The sequence below is a fragment of the Sinocyclocheilus anshuiensis genome, unplaced genomic scaffold (genome assembly GCF_001515605.1).
Source record: "Sinocyclocheilus anshuiensis isolate Anshui unplaced genomic scaffold, SAMN03320099.WGS_v1.1 scaffold1053, whole genome shotgun sequence".
Taxonomy (NCBI): domain Eukaryota; kingdom Metazoa; phylum Chordata; class Actinopteri; order Cypriniformes; family Cyprinidae; genus Sinocyclocheilus; species Sinocyclocheilus anshuiensis.
This window is the reverse complement of record NW_015555711.1, coordinates 1,736,694-1,745,752: the sequence shown is the minus strand read 5'-3', so window position 1 is coordinate 1,745,752 and position 9,059 is coordinate 1,736,694.

Below are 9,059 nucleotides of genomic sequence, written 5' to 3'. Positions count from 1 at the left end.
AATAAGGTGCTGCTCAGCTCTCTGCCTCCACAGTCTTGCATACGGTCACAAACACACACGCACACTGCTCCGACTCTCTCTCTCTCGGAACCCCCTCTCCCAGGTCTGCGGGCGCTTATCTCTCATCTCTCCCCCAATCACTGGAATTACAAACAGGTGTTAATCATTATTCACTTGACCTCCTCATCACCGCTCGTCTCCAAACCCTTTCTCGCCACACTGTGCATTAGTAGTATGTATTTTACAGTTGCTCTTTCTGCACGTTATATTGTTACGCCAGTAGGTGGCGACAATTCTACAAGTGATAAGCGAGAGTCACAATTGACCTATCGGTAAGCCCCTCCCCTCGAACGCTGATGAGCCAATGGCAGTCGAGTATCAGTTGCACAGGGAGCAGAACTCGGACATCTTTAGGTTTCAGCGCCATAGAGAAACATTGGAAGATCCGAAGCTCGCTTCGGTTTAATGGTGTTTATGCTATAAAAATGGAAAAACGATGTGCCTAGGGTACTTGTAACACTAATTCCAGTTATCCTGAGAGGATAGGCAATGTAATTTATTTTATTCCATTTCCTAAATCCAACCAAAACAGAGCAAAATGTCCCTAATCATTCAACCCCAATCACAATGAAGACGAAAACATTTTCTGGTTGTCATACTCTCATTAAGTTACACTTTTCATCTGCTCAAGCAGACCATTAATGACATCTTGTGCTTCAGCAAGGTATCTCCATGCTAACGTACAAACCTAAATAGCGAACTCTTCTCACGTCATGTACCGTGCAGTGAAAGTCAAAAACACATTAATGAAGGTCTATATTAGAGTGCCTCTCCATATTAATCTGGTTAAAAGTAAATTAATTTAATCTTACTCTGCGGTATATGAACGGTGTTGATCCGGGATGTTGTCATTGCGATCGTGACGACCGTAACATAATTCTCCCATTTGCATTGTTCTTTATTTTTACATATTTATTTTTATATATTTTATATATCCCTCCATGGCATATTTAAGTCCCACTTGAAGGTCCATCTGTGTCCCAAATTTATCAGAAACACCTCGGAAGAAGGTTTTCACTGACAGCTGTCATTGTAAGACAGTGAGTGTCAGGATTATGGACTATTCTGTGTGTGTTTTTGCCCCTGTGACCCAGAAGAACTCCTCGTTTCCTCGTTCCTTGCTCCCCGAGTGAAGAGTGAATTGTGACAGAAGACCCGACCCAAACAGTTACCTCCGTTTTGTTTCTCTTTTTACTCAGTGTTTTTGTTTCCGTTGTGTGCCCCTATGGATCCCCTCCTTCGCCCCGAATTCATCCTCCTCCTGCTGGAGCAGGGGGAAAATTCGCTCGAGGGTCATACCAGAATTTTTCAGGCTGTGGCCCATCTCACCACCTATCCGGAAGATGCGTTCTATGACGCCAGCCTCAACACCGCGTGCAGAGCGCCGTCGTCCGAAGATGGCCCTCAAGCAGAATTCACCGCCTTTGTGGAGTGGACACTGGTGCCACTCCCGACCCAGAGCCCAGCCCACCATCTCCCCGATGTGCGGAGAGCATGCCCAAGCCCACCGCTGACGGAGAGCCAGAGCCCGCCGCGACCGATGAGCCATCGCTAGAGAGAGCGACAGAGCTGAGGATCGCCGCGAAGCCAGAGGCCGTGATGTCAGTCAAGGTGTGTGAGCCAGCAACAACGCCTGCCACGAGGGAGAAAGCCACGGACAGTGTGAGTGTGGAGAGGAGTTACGCCCCCTGCTCCGCGGCTGAGGGGGAGCTGAGTATGGCGCGGCAAAAGGGCCAAAACGAGGAGGGAAATCTAATAGATCTATGGAGATCAAACTGCCCCCTCTCCTCTCTCCGTCATCTCCGCTTGTCCCCTCCTTCGTCCTTGGTTCCCTCGTCCAGCCCTGAGGGGGCTTCCGATCCTCCAGTGCCCGCTCCTAGAAAGCGCCTTCCAGAGCGCCCTCCAGTGCCTGCTCCTAGAAAGCGCCCTACAGTGCCTGCTCCTAGAAAGCGCCCTCCTGTGGCCGCTCCTTGAAAATGCCCATCCGCTCCAGCCTCCTCCACCGCTGTCGTCTGGCAGCCCCTCTGCTCGCCCTCAGCCCACCATCATTGCGGTGCGAGCCCCGCGGGACTGCCATCCTCCAGCGTCGCTGTGGCTGGAGTCTCCCTTGACTCCGCCACCAGCTTCCGAGGCCTGGACTCCCCGTCGGCTCCACCATGGCTCCTAGCTCCTTCCTCTCCGTCGTGGCCTGGCAGTCCACAAGCTCCGCCAGGCTGCCTCGTCCCTCCGGCTCCGCCTTGGTCTGACGTCGACCATCCTGCACCTTGGGACTCCACTCCTCTGGCTTTGCCTCGTCCCTCCGGCTCCGTCAGGCTCCTTCATCTCCTCGGCTCCACCTCAGTCCTCTGTCGCTTCGGCTCCACCGCGGCCTCCCAGATCCACATCTCCGCGTTGGTCGCGGCGCCATCTGCTCCGCCTAGGACCTCCGGATCCTCCCCATCGCCCTGGCTCATTGGCTCTCCATCTCCGCCTCGGGCTCCTCCACCACCTGCTCCACCGCCATTGGCTGGCCCCCTGGAGTCGGCCGCCATTCCTCCTCCATGGCTCCTCCCTCCGTCGGCTCCACCGTGGGTCGACATCATGGCTGTGGCCTGGGTCCTGCTGGGCTCCTCCTGCTCCAAGCCCCGCCTGTCTCCTCCCTGGCTCCTCCCTCTGTCATCTCCTCCCTGAACTCTGTCTGCCGGCCCCCTCCCGGGTGTCTGCTCCTCTTGCTCCGGGTCCCTCCTGTCTCCTCCCTGGCTCCTCCCTCCTTCGTCGCCCCCCTGATCTCTGTCTGCCGGCCTCCTCCCGGATATCCGTCTTCCTCCAGAACCTCCTCCCAAGTTCCCACCCACGCCTCCCTCTGTTGTTGCTACGGTGCGAGGACCTTTATGACCCTTATTATCCCTTATTATCCTGAGTTTAAAAGCCCTAGTCAATTCAGTTAGTGTCGGGTCTACTTGTTGAATGTCCTCCTTGTTCTCGGTTTTCCTGTGGATTATTAAAGACTGTGTTATTCAAGAACTGCTCGTTTCCTCGTTCCTTGCTCCCCGAGTTAATTGTGACAGTGAGCAACTCTGTTTGTCAGAGTGAGCAACAGTAACTAAGGGGGGCGGGGCTTACCGATAGGTCAATTGATTTTGTTTAAAACACCGATTCATTCAGGAACGAAGCAAGTGACTCTTTATTGTAAGTCATTAAATCATTCACTCAACTGATTCTTTCAATTCATTCAGGAATGAAACAAGTGACTTTTAATTAGTGAGTCATTGAATCATTCACTCACATGAAAAATACTGATTCATTCAGCAACGTCACAACTGTGTGATTATGGGAGATGTACATAAGTTAAGGTACTAAAATCACTTTAAAAAATCTATAAATAAAAATCTGTCTGTCTGTCTATCTATCTATTATAATAATAAAAAACAAGACCAGAAACAAGGTTATTAAAGCTAAATTAGAACCTAAAAACTTGTGGTTCTCAGTCATTAGGGTGGTGGTATGATTTATATTTTGAATATCAAGCACATACTCCATACCTACACTGATATGAGCAACAATGTGCATGTGTGAGCTCATTAAGTCTCTGGCAGTCGAGGCTGTCGCCCCCTTTCTGATGCTTATTCAGGGACACTAATTCAAATAGAATAGCTAATGACAACAGTAACAACTGCAGTAACAGTATCACGGCTCTGTTTTTATATCTTGTATGTGACAGCTTTAATCAAGCAGCAAACTTAGCCAATTAAAATGTTGTCAAGTAAAACCTGTGTGACAGAAATATAAATACAAATGTAATCTGACAGGCTTGTTTCACATGCATTATAATTCAGCCTCAGGAAAGGGATAAGGAAAGATTTGTTTCTTACTCAGGCCAGTGAGACATCACAGAGTTAAATGAAGTGTTTCAGGTTTATGCATTATACGTAACTCTAATTACTCACATTATAACAGACGCATGCATTAATGATCATTATGCCAAGCCAGTGCAACACAGCAAAACAGTCCGTTTAGAGGCTCTTACGATCTCTCTGATTGGCTGTTAACTCTGACTCACTGCCAAATCACTATCAAAGTCACATCCCATGAAAGCTAATTAGACAAAAATATTACAGTGCTTGGTCAAATGGAATTGTTAATGTGATATAAAGCACACTCATTGTTTATGTATGCATCATAAAAGACATAATGAAGGATGCTTAAGACCTTAAACATATTAAACAAATGAGTAGCTCACCAAACTGAGGACGAGGGAATGGGCAACCAACTGCTTAAAGAAGCGAGAAAAATGGGACCAAGAGAGCCTGAAAAATCAAATTGGTTTAAGTCCGGTCACAATGTTTCTGTGACATGAAAGGAAACAAGAAATTCAAACATTTTTAAATGGCACAATAAAATATGAAACAAGGGTGAGAACGGGCTCCATCTTTAACCAAGCCTCTTTCTTACTTTCTTCAATGAGTCCTTGTGCTTCAGTTTTGGCACTGAGCCATTGCCTCTTAGATGGAGAGCATGCAAAGGAGGGGGGAGAGTTATTGTATGTGTCCCCCTCTTCTCAACACTACAACTGCTATTTGAGTTACACAGAAACCAAATGCTGCGCTCTTCATACTCCACCGGGTTCATCTGCTCTGGAAAGGAGCACCAGAAACCCTATTTAGGCAAATTCTCTCATCTGAACAAAAATGCGTTTATCAGCATTCAGACAGAGGGTTCCCACCGGAGCCATTCAGGGTTCAGTGCCCTGTTCAAGGGCACAGCATCTATGTCTAGGGGCGGGACGTAAAAGCAAGACTGATTGGGTGGCATTTCATGGGGGGGGGGCAGATTCTCCATCGTGCTCCCAACTGTTGAGAACAAGGCATAGTAAACTCCACATTTTAATAACATTAGCATTTAAATTTTTATATGCCTTTGGAAGACTGTAATTCAGTACACAAGTCTTATGAACCACTTTTATGGTGCTTTTTTTTGTCAAATTCGCTTTTATTACAGGTATATTAAAAAGAGAGGCCATAACATTTTACAATAATTCACATTGAAAGTGGAAAACACTTTCATGAAAGTGAATATGACATTTATTCACATTAAAGTCGCAATGTAACATAAGAAGCGACAGATCTTTTTTCCCCGATTTGTGACATACAACCGAGTTAAATGGATTATTGAAAAAGAAAAAATATATATATTCATTATAAATAAAATGTATAATAAATAAGTAATAAATATATGAAATACTACATATATTATGCTATATGCAATATATACAATGCTATATGACAGTATATTTAAATTGTGTGCATATATACAGTATATATATAACATATTAAAATAACAGCAACTGAATATTATTACACAATATAAAAATGTAATAAAAACTTTCTACTATATTTACATCTTAAAAAGTTCTACCAAATGTTATGAAAAAGCCATTGCAATCTTGCCACACATTTCAATGACATCAGTATTAATTAACTATATATGTAGATGCATTATATTAATATAATATACAGTATCTATGTATCTATCTATCTATCTAATTTTTTAATTAATTTAAATTAAGACATTTCTAAAATGTAATTCTTACCAAATTTGATGTTTCCTTCCATAATCTTTTATTTTCTGGTGCCCCTTTAGGTGGATAGAGGAACACAGAGCAGTGAGGTTCTCCGTGAAGGGGCTCTGCCTCCCTTAGGTGAATTCAGGCTGGTTTTTCTCTCTTTCTTCAAACTAGAATCTCTGAAATGTCTCTTTTTTACAGAAATCCGGCATGTCTTCGCTGAGAAACTGGTGGAAAAGCAGCCAAAAAAATGGAAATCACAAAGAATTCAGTAGTACATCTTCACAACTCTTCTCCTTTCAATGCCGCTTTTCACAGAAACCTGGCAGACCCCTGTCAAGAAACTGAAGGGAAAGAGGACAAAAAAATGAGATTACATAATAATTCAGTGGTACATCTTCAGAACTCCTTTCCCTCTGTCAGGGAAAGCAGAAGTGGGAGGGGAGGAGTGGAGGAATAGGAAGGCTGTCTCCATTCTCCTCTGCATCCCTCTGCCTTATTCTCACAGCTCTCCCTGCAACACACGCACACACTGCACAGCCCCCACCTCTCCCCCCTTCTTCTGCTCTGTCAAATAGACACACAAGCTTAGTTCATTACTATTCACCGGGTCTTCCTAAGATGCGCAACTCTACCCTACTAAGAGAGGAAGCCAGCGAGGGGAAAACAGGCTTGTTGCATCTAGTGTGAAATGGATTGTCTCATGCTGCATCCATTCTGAAATATCAAAAGCCTTCCACCTCCCCTCGTCCAAAAACTGTGACGCAATTAGCAGCAATGTAATATATTCCTTTGTCTGTCCTTTTTGTTGCTCATGATACATGATACAGGTTTGTGCTGAATTTGTCTCGAGTCTTATCTCAAAGTTTCTCTCCCACCATCTTAAAACTCTGTCTTATACAATTCATCGAATCCCTCTTGTGTTACCCCCGATCTTTGTTTTTCTCCCATTTTCCCTCTACTAGCGTTTGTTGGGAGTGATCTGTCTCGCTTGGCTAGAGAGCTGGCAGCAGGGCTGAGGTAAGGAGAGAGAGCGAGTACACTGAGGTTAGCCATGTGAGTCCTCCAGCACTCTCAACTTCACCAGCCGCTTCCCCCGAGGAGCCGCGTGCCTCTGGGCTCTGCACACGGTTCGATCAAGTTCAACAACTTTTTTTTGATGCGAAGCTCTGAGTTTTGATGACATTTGAAAGGTTGAGTGTAATGCATGGAAAAAAATACTTGACAAATGTGACAGTGTCATTGAATGCCTGTTCTGTCAGCTTGTGATTTCTGTGCGTCGATGCAGAAAAAAGTGGACACTTTTTTTCGCAAATTCTTGGAGGTAATTCTTTGTTTGTGTGTGCCAAATTCCTGGCAAGGACGATCTTGCCAGTTACCTTTCCTGCATTTTTTCCTCCTTTGTCGCTGCCCTGCCTCACGTTGTTGACTGAGGAGTGAAATGTGAGAGGAAATCCTTTTACGCATGATCTGGTCCATTAGGCTTGGTTGGTGGCGCCTTTCTGCTGTAGTTTTGTACTTGGTTACTTGCAGAGGCGGACAGTAACTAAGTAAATTTACTTGAGTATTGTACTTAAGTACACTTTTTGAGTATCGGCACTTTACTTGAGTATTATTTTTTCTGGGAACTTATGACTTTAACTTCACTACATTTGAAAGACAAATATTGTACTTTTCACTCCACTACATTTCTATCAAGATCCTCGAAGTAGAAAGTCGTTACTCTGTAGCAGCTTTGAAAGTCAGTGGGTGATTTTTTTCTTCTCTAAAACGTGACTTTCTTTTTTTCAGACAGTTTATCAGTAATCACTCTTGTAGGGTAAAACAGTGCATTGACATAAAAAAGGAAATTTACTTTTGGTACTTAAGTACTTTTAAAAGCAAGTACTTCTGTACTTTTACTTAAGTAAAAATCTGTCTTTACAACTTTTACTTGTAATGGAGTAATATTTGACCAGCAGTATCTGTACTTTCACTCAAGTAATGGAGTTGAGTACTTTGTCCGCCTCTGGTTACTTGTCATTTTTGGTCTACATAAGGTCTCTTACAATAAACTAACTGTAAAATCTCTGAACATAAATGACTTGCTTGCTTAGGGTTGAGTGACTTTTCAAAATTGCATGTGTTGGTATGAGCAGCCTAATTTAGGTTACCACTAAAAGTCTCCATGAAATGGAATTCATCTTATGTGTTTTCGTTAACACTTTAGTATAGGGACCAATTCTCACAATTAACTAGTTGCTTATTAACATGCCTATTATTAACATATTGGGCATATTGAGAGCATATTGTCTATTAGTACTTATAAAGCACATGTGTACATGATAAAATATGTACACATGTGCTTTATTTAAAATAAAGCTAAAATGCATTATTACATATTCTACATCCCTAATCCTACACTGTAAAAAATTGCTGTAAAAAAACGGCCAAAATCTGAAAGTAACATACTGTTTTCCATTAAAACAGTAATGTACTGTAGAAAACAATGCATTCTGGGCAATATTTTGCCGTTTAAGAAATTGCTGTTAATTTACAGCCAATTTTTAACAGTACTCTACTGTATTTAAGTAATACTTTTTTTTACTGTTTGCAGTGCATTGTGGTTTGTGTTAAATACAGTACAATGCAGTATTTTTATATATATTTTTTTTAATTGGGTGTACAAGTGCGAGTATAAGTTTGGTCAAAGTGTGTTACTGTTTTGCTGTTAAATAATTCACAGTATGAATACTGTAGAATTACAGTAGATTGCTGGCAACTCTGCTGCAAGTATTTTACTGTAAAAAAAAAAAACAGAATTATACTGTATTTCATTTTTTTACGGTAATAAACTGTAAAATCGTTTCACAGTATGAATACTGTAAAATTACAGTAGATTGCTGGCCCAGCACATTACCGTTTTTTTACAGAACAATTTTTTACAGTGTACCCAATGCCTAAATTTAACAACTACCTTGCTAACTATTAATAAGCAGCAAATTAGGAGCTTATTGAGGCAAAAGTCATAGTTAATGGTTTGTTAATAGTGAGAATTGGACCTTAAAATAAAGTGTGACCATGTTTTCTTAATGATCTTATTGTGAAAGATTTATCCATGCTCATATTTCATTTTTTGACCTTGGAATTTTTCATCAACATTTAATAAGTGATTCAATCCACTTCTCCAATCATTTAGTCCACTTAAATCCTGTCTACAAGCTCAACAACCACATCCCACCCTTCATTTTTTTTCATTTTTAATGATCCTTTTCACTTGGTTGTATGTCACAATAAGGAAAAAAAGATCTGTCACTTCTTTTGTTTAATGTGCATAAATGTCATTAATTACTCACTTTCATGTTTTCTTTTATAGAACCCATAAAGTGTTTTTTTTATGTTATGGGCTCTCTTTTTAAATATACCTGTAATAAAAGTAAATGAGGAAAAAAAGCACCATAAACGTGGTTCAAATGAC